This window comes from Cloeon dipterum, chromosome 2, assembly GCF_949628265.1.
Source record: "Cloeon dipterum chromosome 2, ieCloDipt1.1, whole genome shotgun sequence".
NCBI lineage: Eukaryota > Metazoa > Arthropoda > Insecta > Ephemeroptera > Baetidae > Cloeon > Cloeon dipterum.
In genome coordinates, this window is record NC_088787.1 from 6,492,469 (window position 1) to 6,508,685 (window position 16,217).

General features: G+C 35.5%; 1 protein-coding gene across 3 annotated transcripts in view; it reads left to right on the plus strand.

The window, feature by feature from the left end:
* The window catches only part of sdt (stardust), a 76,486-nt gene that overhangs the window by 19,538 nt on the left and 40,731 nt on the right, over nucleotides 1-16,217 (plus strand). The gene's annotated exons all lie outside the window — the stretch shown is intronic.

Genomic DNA, 16,217 nt, shown 5'->3' on the forward strand with positions numbered 1-16,217 from the left:
GAACGCAAAAGATCCATCAGCCAGCCATTCATTTGCGAGCAGCAGTCTCGTGCGAACCGATTTCGGAATTCGCTGATGCGGTGCGTGTAACCAGAATACAATATAATATATACACGTACATCCCAACTTGACACGCATTATACACGTATATTGTTTGCGTGTATCAAGTCCGGCGCGCGAGCACAGAGGAAACCCTTGGCAGTGGCTCTGCAAAAATAAGGGCCTTGCGCAAATTCGATTAAGGACTCGACTGGACAGTTTAAAAGCCGTTTAACAGCAGAACAATAACCATTTATTTTTTTTATTAAGAAATAATATACGCATAATTTAAAAAAAAAAATCTATGAGCTCTCATTCATCGTCACGATTTTTCAATAAACTGTTGACGAATTATTTCAATATAATATGTTTATTAGGAAAAAGTTAGAATTTTCCTAGGTTGCCGTTGAATGTATTTCCGAGAAATATCGGCTGTAAAATTGATTTGCATATACTGATCAAGCCGCAAAAAATCACGATTTATTTTCCCAGAAGGGAAATTTATCTAGCAATCCGCTCACCGTTGGAAATAGATCACGACGATGATGAGCGAAATGAAAATGAGCAAAAGTAAAATCACTGAAGCAATTAAAAAAAATTGGCAAATTCTGAAAGTCCTAATTCGATTTGTTGCTCATTGCAATTTAATAATTTTATCAACTGCTTTTTTGTGGTCCACACAGTTAATTAATTAATATATATTGTTTAAGCAAAAATCAAGAAATTTTGTACTATCTAAAAATTAGGAAAAAACTTGAAATTTTCCACGCTTTCATTTCAATTTTTTTTAAAAAAAAATCAGCAAATCATAAGCGGCGAGCGCAGTGCCTCCTTATTGGAAATCATGAATTTATTTTGCCAGAAGGAAAATTTAGCTCAAAATTTGCAAAACATAGGATACATAGATCGATTTGGGAGGGAAGCGAAAAATCGTTTTATTTGTTTGTAACTCCTCCTTGGTCCTGTTCCTAAATTTCACAAACAATAAACTCAATGAACTGCTTTAAAATCAATGATTCGACTTTTGGAAGACCTTTAAAATCCAACAAAAATATTTATAAAGAAGGAAAGCTGGAATTATATATTCTAAAACTGATAAGATTAGGCACCACTCAAATTTTCCCCATTATCCCAGAGGTAAAAATTAATAAATAATAGGCACTATCTTTTTATAGATATAATTATCTAACCTTTTTCTCCTGGATGTCACAAAATATTGTCATTATCTATGCGTTCAGTCAACTCCTCTTACTACAAACAACTGACAAAATTATCTTCCTAAATCTGACGGTCTGATAACCATTTAAAACCGACCTAAACCAGCTTTTTTTAAAGGACAAGTTCAAGGAAAAGAAAAACTTGACAAAATAAGAATTGTTTTTTTCATTTAGAAAAAAATTGACACATATGAAATCTCTTCTGGCCTATTTGATCATTTTAAACGAGCAAATCAAGCGGGAAACATGTTTTAAATACAAAAAAATTGGAGAAATGCCTTGCTTACAATTCGGTTTAGTTTGATAAAAAATATCTAATTTTTCAATTTTAAATGCTTGTTATTAAATCATGTCTGCAGTAATTTCCTTCGTTTAAATTAAAAGGTTTATGATATTTTTTGGCTTATTAGAAGTTTTACTCATCATAGTATACAAAAAATTAGAACTATACCATTTACAACAATTATTAAGACTTTTTACTCACTTTAATGCAATGCTTTTAAATGAGCCTCTTTAATTTTTTTTTAACTGACGAAAATCTCAATTTTTGTAAAAAAAATGCAATAAACGTTAAAATAGAACAAAAACTAAACATTATAAAATTGATCATAAAATAAAACAAATTATAAAAATAAATTAGTTATTTTCATCAAAACTTTGTTACTATTCCTTCGTTAAAAATACTAAAAATTAAATTGCAGGAATAGTAAGAATTGCAGTAAACTCAGCAATTTTATAATTTGCATCACGACAAATTTGTTCAGTGTGCCAAAATTTCATTTTTGTCAGAATAATTGGTTTGGTGGCTGACCAAATGAATGAAACATTGCAAATGACTAATTTCTCCATGCCTTGAAGATGGTTAAAAAAAATTTGAAAAACAACAAAGACATGTTTACAAATAAATTATCTAGGACATAATATAACCTAATAATTTTTGTCAATATTCTCTCACTTGACCTTTTCCTCTGAAAATTTTGAAATTCTAACAAATTCCACAGAGCACTGCAGAGAAATTCTGCATCTATTTACAATACAAAAGAGGAAGGAATAACCACCAACTTTAATTCCGCATATTTAATAACATAGAAACTATACAGAAAAAATAATAATTAAATTTTAAACAATCCCAACTCTTAAATTTTTAACTGTTGCGTCTACAGCTGCTAAAAGCCGACGATTTCCTCTTCTTCCAAAAAAAGTGCAAACTCATTTATTGAATTTCTGCCGCTTCCGTGCAAACAGAGACAATCGCGAGACAGAGGGAAGGATAAGATCGGTTAGAAAAGTGCATTGATGTGCGGCGGCGGCGGCGGCGGGCGCAGACTAGGTGCATTTAATTCGGATTGCGTTGGAGAACAATGGGCCAGCTTTAATTGGAGTCTGCGGAGGCTTTTGCTCTCGGCTCGGCTCAGTCAGCGCGGCACAGAGAGCAGGTCGAACGAACAGACACTCGGCCTGCGTCTTCTTTTCACCAGAGTGTCTGCCTGCATGTGGACCACATGTAATCTCCTTCTCTCTCTCTCTCACTCACTCACTGATTCGCTCCGGCATAACGGTAAAAGCGGCCGAGCCGGCTTGTTTTGTAAATCAGACGCAGACCGGCCTCTCCCGCCTCGAAATATTTCACTTTTTTTCTACCTTCGCCGCGCCACGCTGACCACAATTGATCTCGAGCTGGCCTTTCTGTCCTCTATCCGAAAACGATTCGGCCAAATTCAAAGTGACACTGACTTCATTTCTGCTCGGAAGGCCGCTAATTGAATCCAGATTTGAGAGGCATTAAAAGGAGTTGGTTTAAAAATATGTTTAAATGCATGTATGGAAAACTTCGAAATATTTTAATTATTTATTTATGCAGATTTGTCCTGCCAGAAAAACTGCAAAGGGACAGAATTTACCTTTATAATTTGTTCATATTACTGTAAATAGTTTTAATTTAAAAATTAATATATTAAATAAAAATACAATTATTTTTAAATTGAGAGATGACATGAATTAAATTTTTAATAAATATTTAAATGATAGAAATATTAAAATTAAATATTATTATTTAATAAATATAAATACTTTGATTTAATTTTAAATTTTTAAAAAAAAATAAAAAATTACAAGTATAATATACAACTTTAATATATAATACAGATTGTTGCAGGCTGAATGTGCGACAAAATTTGTTCCTACTCAGGGTTTGCCAATTTTGCAATGCGCAAAAATGCACCACTGGTTTTTTGCGCAAAAAACCGGCTGGAAAAACCCACCAGTTTTGGGTTTTTCCGCATTTTTCCGAATTTATCCCAAAAATAGTCTATTTTCGCTCCAAATCAGTCTGAAATTTCATAAAATTACGTTGAGAGTTAAAATTTTCTGTCTCTTGAAGGAACCCGTGGCTCTAATACTGATTTTGAGGATTATGAAAAATCCCTATTTTTGGTCATCCGCATCATGAGAATTTTTTATTTTCCAAAGGATTCATGTGTTTTGGAAAAATGCGCAAAATTGCAGAAAACCCCGCAAAAAACAGTTTTTTGCAATGCAGAGGGTTTTTCCCGGAAAAATGCGGGTTTTTGCGAACCCTGTTCCTACTGCGCAGATCCAAGATGGCGACTGAATGTTGGAAACAAAAAGCTCTCTTTGAATTCTCGTACGAGTGTCGAGAGTTTGTTTTTACGATTCAAAAGACACAATTAGTTAAGAGTAATGCAAATTATACGTCACAATATTGACCAAAATTAGGTTCTTTTCGCGCATTTTCACGTGACCGTATTTTCGCGCCATCCTCTACCGGACGCCATGACTGCGCGTCGCACGAATCTGGTTCCCGCTGGTACAAATCTGAATTTTTTTAAAATAGAAAATGACAAATCTGTAAATTTTTATTCTATATACAGAAAATAATTTCAATTTCAATTTAAAAACAGTTTTTAGCGATTGAGAACGAAGAAATCTTCTCCCTCCATAAAATATTCCATTTAGCTGCGGAGCTGGGGGAAAAGTGCTCCCGTTTCGCACTTTTTAAGCTTCTCTTTCACTCTCGATTGCGTGCACGACGTGCTGTTTGTATGCAAAGCAGCGAGGAGCTTCTTTTCTCAAAATTTGTTATCTCGGGTTTCGGCGCTTTGCTTGCATTCCGGCTGCACCGGCGGCGTCGCCAACTGGCACGGTGAAATATGATTTAATCACTCAATAAATATTTATGAAAAGTTTCATTTTTATTAAACTCTCTAGAAATATATTTTCGGTTTGTGTCAAAAGTATAAAATAAATATACTTACCAAAATTCAGGGTGTAAAAGCCCTTTTAAGGGGCTAAGTCAGGGTGCAGAAGCCGTCGGCTTTTCCGGCGTGGAAAGGCGAGACGCTGGGTAAGGCGATCTTCATCTCGAACACGGACGGAGACTTGAGTGTGTATTATTAGGCCCAGCACTCGGCCGACAGATGAAATGTAAACACACACGTGAGGCGCGCTCGTAAAATTGCCTCCTCAGATATGCATGGCACACGGACCAGCAGCAGGGCTTGCAAAATGACACTTTTGTTTGTCGCAGGTCACAGCAGACCCTCTTTTTTCATGCATCCAGCTCCATTTTTTTGTTCAAGAGTATTTTAACTAAAAAAAAACGCTGTTTTTCCACCGAAAAAATGTTGTTTAGTAGAAAGTTGACAGGTTTTTGTATTTTTAAATATCTAACTTAAATTAAAAATTCGCAAACGAAAAAATAGCAATTTTTACAATTCTTTTTCCTGCACTTGACACAATTTAGTTAAGCCTTTCAACGAGAAAAATAAAATTAATTGGAATTAAGTCGAAATATATGGTTTCAGGTTTTTTCCAGGGGGGAAAGATTGACTACTTATTGAGAGGAGGGTCAAGATTTCAAAGTAAATATCCAATTAACTTGCCCTCTCATTAGAATATTACTATTTTATTATTTTTAAATTGCTCATCTCTGCAAATATTAGAACACAAACCTTTCTTAGATTTAAATTTTTAATTCTAATAGCTGTGTTCCGTTCTGTTACAACTTCATGTTAATGTATATTTTTTCATGTCCTTTATTAATTTCATATTTTGGGCCTGAAAATGAACGTTTATCTGATGATTAGTTGATAACTTTTCTACCGGAAGGACACAGTGAAAAACTTTTCATATATATAGTGTTTTGACGAAGTGCAGTGAATATTTAAAATATGAACGATTATTTATATAAAAAAGAATTTAATATACATTTATATCGTATCTTTTCCTTGTAAAGAAGAAATTGTTTTTTTTTCTTTTTATTCAAAAGGCATTTAAAAATTCATATGTAAAAATCATAAAATTGTCCTAATCAACAATAAAATTTTGACTAAGGAATAGTCATTGGCATGTAAATTTGAATTTAAAATTCCTGGATGTTTAATTAAGAGTCAAAATATTTGTATTTTCCTCTTTGAAATATAAGAAAAAAAAACAAATATTATGTGGTTAATTCACTGTGTCCCAGTTAAATCAATCTCACAATGAAACACAAATTTGATTGTTGCAAAACTTGCTCAACAATTGATGCAAAAATCAAAATCCAACCCTTTGCCGGAGATTAATGTGGAAAGACGCTGCCACAGCAAAATGAGAATTACATATTAAAGAGGAATGATACTGCAAAAGCCTGGAAAATGCTTGTTGCCAATGCATAAACTCGTCCCTTAGGATTCAGTTAAAGCCTAAATTGACCTAAGAAGCGCTGTAATTTTTTGAGAAAATTGGCTGCAAAGTTAGCGTGCTTTTCAAATGGTAATGGCTGTCTCCTTACTTGAGAAATCCGATTTTATTTCAAAACCAAGAGTTTCCCCAATAAGTTGCATACACCGCTGGACAGATCTCGACGAGAGGAATCGAAATATGCCAAGAAAATATCTTCAAGCTCTGTAAATTTTGTAGAAAATTGGCAAAGTTTTTACTTTAGGAATGTCCTTTTTTACTATTGCAAATTGTTGAACAAATTGTTTATCGGTCAATTGTTTAAGACATCCAACAATTTAAATCATTTTTAATTGTTGCCCAGTATCATTCCACTTTAAAGCAAATTTTTTTGTTCTATTACCAAAACATTAATTTAAAATTTTTTATACTGAAATTAACATATAATATAACAAAATTGCGCGCGTATTGCGGTTTTTTAACGAAGGATGCGGAATGAAAATTATTATTTCGCGATGTGTGCGGGGAAACACGGTGCGCTCTTCATGAAAACCTGATTCACCGGCACCCGCACTGCTCAAACACACACACCGGTGCGCGTGAATCGATAATTAATTTGACGCAAGCTGCGGCTCTGCTCTTGGAGTCAAGGACTGCGCGTGAAGAGAACAGTTACATCACCGGCGTGCGTTGCGTTTCCACTCGAAAAAAGCAGTTTGGAATATGTTGCGTCAGCTAAAAAGCTGTGTGTCTGTGTTGTCGATCGGGGGCGAGCAGGGACGAGAAATTTCAAAGATGCGTCCGTCGGGGGTGATCGCCGCCGCCGCGCGCCTGTCTATTTTCGGCCTGCGCAACTTTCGCTTCGTCCGACGCCTCCTTCACGCCGCATTTACCAACAGGCAAAATAGACAAAATGCCAAGCTTGAAATAATCCTGAAAATGCAGGAATATACTTATTATTATTGGTTCTGGAATAATACTATATTAAAATTAACACATTAAAAGAAAATGTTTGCATTAAATGATTTAAAAATTAATTGGTTTTACAGAATTCACAAAAATAACTCTTGATATTTTGATTTAAAATTGAAAAAAAGGAAATATTTCAAAGTAATTTGTACTTTTTAACGTTGTTACAGGGACATAAATATTTATGGTTTCAGATTTTTCTGCTGTTTTGAGAGCAGTAGATTATAATTCACTAGTTGCATGAGCCCTTAGTGTTCGAAGCCATCAACAGATGGCGCCACCGTATAGTTTCGTATTAAATTTAATTTTCAGGCACTTCCGCTGCGATTAAAGTCTTAATCCTGTTCCTGTGCGTTCTTCACTTAAAATGCTTCCTTTTGACGTGCTGAAAACCAAAATCAATCCAGCCATTCGCCGTAGAAACGTTGGAAAACATTTTATATTTAAAAAAAAAAAACGTTTTTATGATTCTACGGCGAATGGCTGAACCGATTTTGGATTTAAGCACGTTCAAAGAAAGAATTTTAAGTGAAGAATGCACATCAGCATGATTGAGTCTGAAATCACAGCGGAAAGTGCCTTAAAATTAAATTTATTACGAAATTATACGGTGGTGTCATCTGTTGGTGGCTTCAAACACTAAGGGTCTATACAAATGGTGTATTTGATATGATTTTTGGCAGTTTGTTTCCTTAAAAGTTGATCCAAACGTAAAGAAAAATGTGTAGGGGTGTGAATTTAGTCCGTTCGAATTTTTCTGAGCTTCCAATCAGCATGGAACGATCAAATGAGCATGAATCACGCAATTTTAAGCAATTTAGGACATATTTTAATTGATTAAATCCTCCAAAACCACCTTAATTCGCATAAAATTCGTCCAAAAAACAGTATTTAAGAATGTTTAATGGGCTTCAAGTCCAAGAAAAGTTTTTTCGGGTCATACATGGAAGGATCCATATTAAGTGAACCTCTGTATGGCAAGTGGTCTTCAGATCTTGATGAAATTCGGTGGAGATGTTGCCCTGGGGGACCTAAGTTGAACCCTAAAATATTAGGTCAAAATTCCAAAAATTGTTAATTTTACAGGGGTTCAAAATTTGAGTTTTTGGAAAAAGGTGATGTTTTCGGCGATTTGTAACTTGGTTTTTGTTTATAGTAAACACAAAAATTTGGTATCCAAAATATTCTACGTTTGATGCCAAACAACTTTCCCACGATGACCAACTTCGTAGGTCACAGGTCAAGGTCACTAAATTGGGGTCAAACTTTTCAAAAAAATCCCACATACCCAAGTACATAAAATTTGGGAAATTCAAAATAGCCAAAATGTGCCTCATATTCATGGTAACAACATATAAAAAATTGGTGATACGTTTTTTTTTCGTTTTCGAGATATTTTGAATTGAGTGTTTAGGGCCGATGTTTTCCGGGTCTTCCGATCGTACATAAACACACGTTTTCCGCTTAATCTCAGCCTCTATGGGTCAGATTTTCAAAAACCGCACACCAGTCGAAACTTAATGACCTCCTCTAGACAATGTAAGTGATCATGAAGGGTGCCCACCCCCTTCGAACCCTTTACCACCCCCTGGAAAGGAGAAAAAATATTTTTTTCATATTTTTAGCACAAACTCAATATATTTAAAGTACGAAAACAGTCAAATATGGCCCAAATAGACTATCTTCCTCTTTTCACATCCCAAGTAAAGAGGTGCAGATATTTCTTTTTCGAGATTGGTTTGTTTAAGGTCGAGGGTTTTTAAATTTTTTGTTTGAAACAATTGCGCCTAAATTAAAAACACAACTAATCGATTCCAGTAAGACATTTTTTATTTATTTTTGGCAACTACAAAGGAACATTGGTTTGCAGCGGAATAACGTTTCACAATGATATTTTCACCATTGGGAACTAATTGGTGGAATGCCCTAATGCCTGGGATTGGTTTTGCTTTTTTGAATCTTTTATCAAGCATTTTTCTGTGCTTGTCAATAGCTGCCTGTCTAACATAATCAAATGAAATTTTTGGCATTTTTTCAGTAAGAAGCTCATACAATTGTTCACATGTAGTGATTTGAGTTCCATCACTTGATTTTAAAGCATCGCGCCTAGCCAGTGATTTTACCGCCCCACCAAGGCCATCACAACTGTTTTTGCCGTGGCCCGAGGAAAAATAATTCCACTCACATTCGGCTCCATGATCCTGCATGTGGTGAATCATGTTGTTCACATTTTTGAAATTCTTGTATTGACTAGGGGCTCCATCGGTAAAATAAATCACTTTATTAAGCTCAAATGGCAAATTGGGTTTCAGTCTTTTGATCACTCGTCCGATGAACAAATTGGCAGAGTAGACATTGTGATCAGGAGACGGTGACAGTGTTACAAAATTGAAGTGAAACATATCCGAGTTGTGTCTATAGTAAACAACAACACAGTGCAATGTACATTGAGAGTTGTTCCAATGGGCACTTTGGACCTCGTTTTGTAGAACAAAAGAGTAGTTTTCACTAAAATCAGCAACCAAAATTATCTCTCCTACTTTTAGATTTGCCTTGGCATGCTTAAAATAGCTGTATTGGCACTTGGTAATGAAACTATGCGTTCGAAGTTTTTCTAATATGCTCAGCATGTCATCAACAAAGTCATCAATTGCTTGATTTTTTACATTTTGAAGTTCACACTTTCCATCACTTTTCCACATTTGGTACGACAGCTCTTCGATGTCGTTCTCGCAAAAAAGGTCTAATAGGTTTTCTTTGACATCTTTAATTTTGTCTGAGCAGCGCTCGCATTTGGCTAGGAAACAGTCCGCGGTGGGGTTCTCGCACACCATCAGCTTCACGCAATCTGACACGACATCCAAAGGATTTGCTGTTTTTCGCGTCAATAGTTTTAGTTTTGCTCCTTGGAACATGAGTCTCGAGTTTTCATGAAGAATGCACAAGCAGGTATTGAGTTTAACATTGCTTGCAAATATAACATGTTTCGGCCGCAAAGCACAGAACGACGCTCGGGAAATTTTGAGAGCCGGATTTTCGCGCATAAATTTTGCATGCAATCCGTTCAGATTATCAACAAGTAGCCGACATTGCACATAACGTTTGGAAACTTTTCCATTCAAAATAGTTCTTACAATTATTCTGTCTCGCATTCCCGGCATCAATTTAGAATTTTCATCATACTCGTAAAAGGTGACAACTTTTACCTTTGTTTCGTCGGACAATTTTCGACGGTGGCCAATTTTCAATGTAGAGCACAAAATACCTTTTGATTTATAAAGTTTCTTTGCCCGCTTTGCGAAGTACAGTGAGGTTCCAAATTTAAGTGCAATCGATTTTGGCGACAATCCCATTGCAAGTGGGATTGATAAAATGCTTAGTCTTTCACTTCGAGATTGGCAGTTTTTGAACTTTTCACTAAGTTCGTTCAGGCATTTTGCGTTGCTTTCAATCGAACAGCTTTTCTTCTCACCTGGAAGCAGTAGCATTCTTGTCAACTTGAGCTTTTTGCGTGCCAAGTAATTTTTTGATCTCATCTTGCGGTTTGTCAGGGGCGACTCGCCGACAGCTTGCAGAGCGAAGTTTGTAGACTCAAGCGAGTTTGCGTCTTCTTTGGGGTAGTACTCATCCACATCAGATGGTTCCCCAGTTTCCATAGCAGCATCATCATCACTGTTAATAGACACAAACGTGTGTTACAATTCGCGAAAAAATTATTATACAGTAAAATTCAAAGACTTACATTAGCACTATGAGCTTCTCTTCTGCAACTTTTCCATGGAAAAGTGCACTTGAGAGGGCGACGCGGCAATTTAAACAAATCATGTCCCCTTCCTGCAGCACTCCGTTGCTTGACTTTAACTGGTCTTCCGTTGCTCGACAAAGGGTCTTCGTGTAGGCACTATGCCTAGGCCGGCGGAGAGGATTTGCACACAACTTGCGCCCCATAATTGTTGTCTTTTCCGAATGCTCTTTAGATTGGTTGCATTAATTTATAATAATAAAAAACTAAAATATATTGTATATAAATAAATTTGAAATTCTTAAATAAATATAAAGTGAATTAATTTAAAAATAAACACACAAATTAATTAATTATTTATTAAAATTTAAAAATTTAATTAATATATCTTTATAGTAGGAAATTTAACTTTTTTATGATTTCTTTACAAAGAAAGTAAAATTATTTACTGTTTTTATTATTTTGAAACACGCAAGACTGTTTTCGTACTTTAAATATATTGAGTTTGTGCTAAAAATATGAAAAAAATATTTTTTCTCCTTTCCAGGGGGTGGTAAAGGGTTCGAAGGGGGTGGGCACCCTTCATGATCACTTACATTGTCTAGAGGAGGTCATTAAGTTTCGACTGGTGTGCGGTTTTTGAAAATCTGACCCATAGAGGCTGAGATTAAGCGGAAAACGTGTGTTTATGTACGATCGGAAGACCCGGAAAACATCGGCCCTAAACACTCAATTCAAAATATCTCGAAAACGAAAAAAAAACGTATCACCAATTTTTTATATGTTGTTACCATGAATATGAGGCACATTTTGGCTATTTTGAATTTCCCAAATTTTATGTACTTGGGTATGTGGGATTTTTTTGAAAAGTTTGACCCCAATTTAGTGACCTTGACCTGTGACCTACGAAGTTGGTCATCGTGGGAAAGTTGTTTGGCATCAAACGTAGAATATTTTGGATACCAAATTTTTGTGTTTACTATAAACAAAAACCAAGTTACAAATCGCCGAAAACATCACCTTTTTCCAAAAACTCAAATTTTGAACCCCTGTAAAATTAACAATTTTTGGAATTTTGACCTAATATTTTAGGGTTCAACTTAGGTCCCCCAGGGCAACATCTCCACCGAATTTCATCAAGATCTGAAGACCACTTGCCATACAGAGGTTCACTTAATATGGATCCTTCCACATATATTTTTTGTTATATACTAGAAATGATTTTTTATCAATTTTCCTGTCAATTTTTAGCCAAATTTGTAATTACGCTTTTAGGACATAAAATTCCATTTGTTAGAATTTGACAGTTTTAAAGACAAGTAAAAATAATTTGTGCATTTGGTGAGAATATTTTCTTATTAAATACAGTTTTTGTCGAAATTGTGACAAAAACTTAGGATTTTTTAGGTAAGTTTCCTTTTCATTGAATTTAGTTCTAAAAAACATGAAAATTCCCATTCATAGAGAGTAAAAATTCCATTTATTAAGCAAAAAAATGTGTATCCTTGATTTATTTATTCCGTTACCATTTATTTAATCAAAAAGGTCAGAAAGCTCTAATTAGAAAATGATATCTAGTTCAAAATTTGTGAAACCAGTGGCCAATTTCTCCAAACTGCTTAGCACGTTTAACGGGTTCAGCCGAAATCTCCGCGGCACACTCCGCTAAACGAAATTTGTTTTGAGCGATTCGTGTGGACAAATGATTATCCGGCCTCAAACTACAAGAACAACACGCGAGCCTCCGCGCTCCGTATCTCACACGCCAAATGCAAATTATCAACGAGTGACGCAAGGAGTGGTGTTGCCCCTTCGAATTTATCCCTACATTAAATTTGTAGCGGTTCACGCCTCCTAATTAATAAAAAGCGAAATTTAAAATAAAATAAAACTCAAAATTATTGGTTTATTTTTTTTAAATGTAAGAAAATAATTTTTTCTGCTGAAGAATACGAAAGAGAAGAAGACAATGGGTAAAGATGGGAGGAAAGCGACAAAAGTGGCAAAGGTGACAGAGAGGAGCGATCGCGCGCGCCCGCAGACCGAATTGGCAACGCCGGTCGAGTGCTGGCAACCTGCGAATCGCACCGAGCCCTGAGAGAGACCTGAGACCGAGAGTGAATCAGGTCTCGGCGTTGCTCAAGCGAGAGCAGCCAGCCAGCCAGCCAGCCTGCCTGCCTCTCGGGCCGTCTCTGCGCCCGCTTTTAACTCGGCTGATCCGCACACTCGCGGCGAGCCACGCCGAAGGAAACAAACGTGTGCCAAAGAGGATTTCGAAAGGAAAAGTCGCGCGTGCGCTAATCTAGATCCAATTTTTCACGCCAGACGCTCTTTAACTCCGCTTTTTTATTTTCTTGCTGAGCGATTCAGAATTTACTTTTATTAATCTTATAATTTTTCGAATTATTTTACAATTATTCTACAGGATTGAGAGCGATCTTAAATTAATTAGATAAAGTTAGCTTTTTTTAAGTAAATTATAATTATAGATTTTTCTGGCTTGTTTGCTACTCGATTCTCTAGCTATAAATAAAAGTATAATTTAGCAATTTTGATATTTAATATTTTGAATAAAATTCTAATCAAGCAATGGAAATTAATTAAAATTAAATTAAATTTGGCCTGCACGTAATAAAATTAGCACTCTACAAATTTAACGATCAACGAAATTTAAAATTTTCCTAGATTAAACCGAAGTCGCGTTTGAAGATCCCTTTCTTTACGAGCCAATAGACCTTTCAAAGACCACACAACAGATGGCAGACTGCGATTTCATATTAATTCTCGGCCTCAGATCATTTTATTTTATTTCCTTTAAGCCAAAATCGACTTAGCCTCAAAATGGGAACGATTTTTTGCGAGCCAAATTATTATTTTTGGCGTTTATTTAGTGCTTTATTGGACATCCTCGTTTCATGGCAAATTTTCATCTGTTACAATTACAATTTCTTACAATTAGACTTCTCCGTACAAATCACCTTTCCAAAATTTCACTAATTAATTTTTTTTAAACAATCTCTAATCCAATTAATACTAAGAGCAAGCTGAAATATAAATTCAACCAAATAAAATTATGTTAAATTAGCATCTCCCAAAAGCTTAAAAATTGAAATTGATTTAAAAAAAATAAAGTGGCAAATAAATTTGTTAAGAAAATAATTTTGATTAATTTTAGCTCCAAACCAGCAATTTAAAATCAAAAGTCCACATAATAAAATCATCGCTGAATATTCCAAGAAGCGTTTTTTTTTAATTTCGAAGCTTCACAAAAGCTTCACAATTCACAGGGGATTTAAATTTAGTTTTAAACAGATTTAAAAATATGGTCCAGACTACCGGGGTCCGGGTTGCGATCTTTGTTGGTTCCCGCCGGTCAGAAGTCAATATGGCGTCGAAATAATTAGGCCAATCAGGAGACAGGAGACCGATTTTTTCACAACTGGTTTTACCACTCAATATTTACCAATTTCTTGCGCAAGAAATACATTTATTCCATGTTTCCCCTGTGAAAAGCTAAAATTTGCGGTCGGAGTGGTCAAAATTTCCTCTACTGATCAGATTAATTCTTTTAAATTACCATTTTCTGCCTCAATTTCTCCAAATTTTTCCTTCTGACAATTTTTCAAGTCGAGCTCAGGAGCTAATAATTAGAAAATTATTACAAAGCAAACATTGTCTGCAAAATTGAAAAAAATCTGGCTTTTTGCAACCTTTTTTTATATTTTCTTAGCCCAAAACATCTCTTCCATGGGTGAATTTTTTTCTGCTTAATCTCCTGCAAATTCCAGCTCTTATTTCTAAAGAAACAAATTAAAATATTCGCATTTCCCTGCGTGATGAAGCATCGAGGCGGAAAAGTGACCCTTTAGAAACGTACGTTGCCCGTTTGCCGTTAATTGCGGCTTGTTCGTTCAATACATTCATATTCATTGAGCCCCGCTGTTTTGTCCTTTTAATATTCAAATTTGAGCGTCGGCTGCGTGCGTGTATCGACCTGCATAGCCTGAATAACCGGCGCTGGCTGCATGCGCACACATGTGTTGATCATAAAAGAGAGTAAAAAACAACAGCGTTTTACACGGCTTCTCTGTTTTATTACGTGCGGAGCCGACTTGCCTCCAACTCGGCGAACCTGAAAACTAATCGAATTACGCTCCGTTTGCGAGCGAACGCGGAAATCGAGATCAAAAGTTTAGTCGGCGAGACGCGAAGAACCGAAAAGGCACATTTTGACGGGATAGCGAAAGGAAAGAACGATGAGAAATAAAATTTCGTCGGCTTTTTATTTGTGTTTTCCCGGCAATAAAATCAAACAACAGAACTTTTACGCCCTCTTTGTGGAAAATTTGAAGTTTGAAATCGTTTAGTGCCAAAAATCGGCAGGACAAAAATAATTAATTAAGAGGAAATAATGTGATTTAAAGGATTAGGGACTGTTATTTCCACGAATTTATCTAGGTTTTATTATAACTGGACGTAATCTTCATCACGGAGTCGATTAAATGTCGATTTAAGAGATTTAGGTTAATTATTTTCAGCTGTTTTTTATGGCTTGAACTAGTTATACGGCGGCTCAGAATCAGTTTGTTTGCTTTTATAGACCTTCACATTAGGAATTTTAATTTACACGATTTTTGACTATATTATTAATTTCCTAAAAAAAGGAATGTTCTTAGTTAATTTAGTTTTTATTTTTCAATGCAACATTTTTCTCTCTGAAATAATAATTGATAATTCTTTATTTATTTTTTTAAATTCTGATGAGCACAAAACAAAGTTGAGTTAAAGAGCTTCATATAACTTAAAAAATATAAAACAACTCCTAAATATTGTTTTCACAAATAAAAAAATAAAAATAATCCCGCATGATGAAAAATTATCATGATATTTTGGCAGAAATTTCAGACATCTTATCTGGAGCTTTTTTTTCAATTTAAAATGACTTGCAAGTTTGTAAATCAATCCAGTCTTTGTCCCATAAAATCTCACAGGGACAAAATTTTAATTTTAAAGATTTATTTATTTTAGTTTTAAATATTTTCTGCCATAGAAAATACAAGTTTCTGCTTTTTTTAAAAATTATTCGTCACTACATCAAGAATCCTACTTAACATTTCACCTTTCTGGGCAAAAGAAATCAGTAAAAACATTTTTTATTATTTTACTGATTTTTCCACAATTTTCTTGTCTCGATTTAGAGGTCAGTAACCTCGAGTCTTCCATTTTCACGTAAATTTGAATGAAACGCCTCGTTTACGAGGAACAAGGGTCGTGGGGAATGGGGAAGCGCTGCAGGTGTGCTGTCTGTTGATTGCTTGCCTGCGAGCGCCTGCAACCGGCGGAGCTTGCGAGTGGCGCGGGTTGCCTGCCTGCCGCCGGCCCCGAGCGATATGCAGTCCAAATCTCGGGGCGCGCGCCGGCTCGATGCAATGCACTCTTATTGTCTCCCGGCACAACTTGACCCGCTTCTCTCGGCTATTTCCACACCAACGTTAGTTACATGTATGTGATCTTTTACTTGCATTCCCAATCGATCTCATTGTCAGCTCTCTCAATCTTAACAAACACCA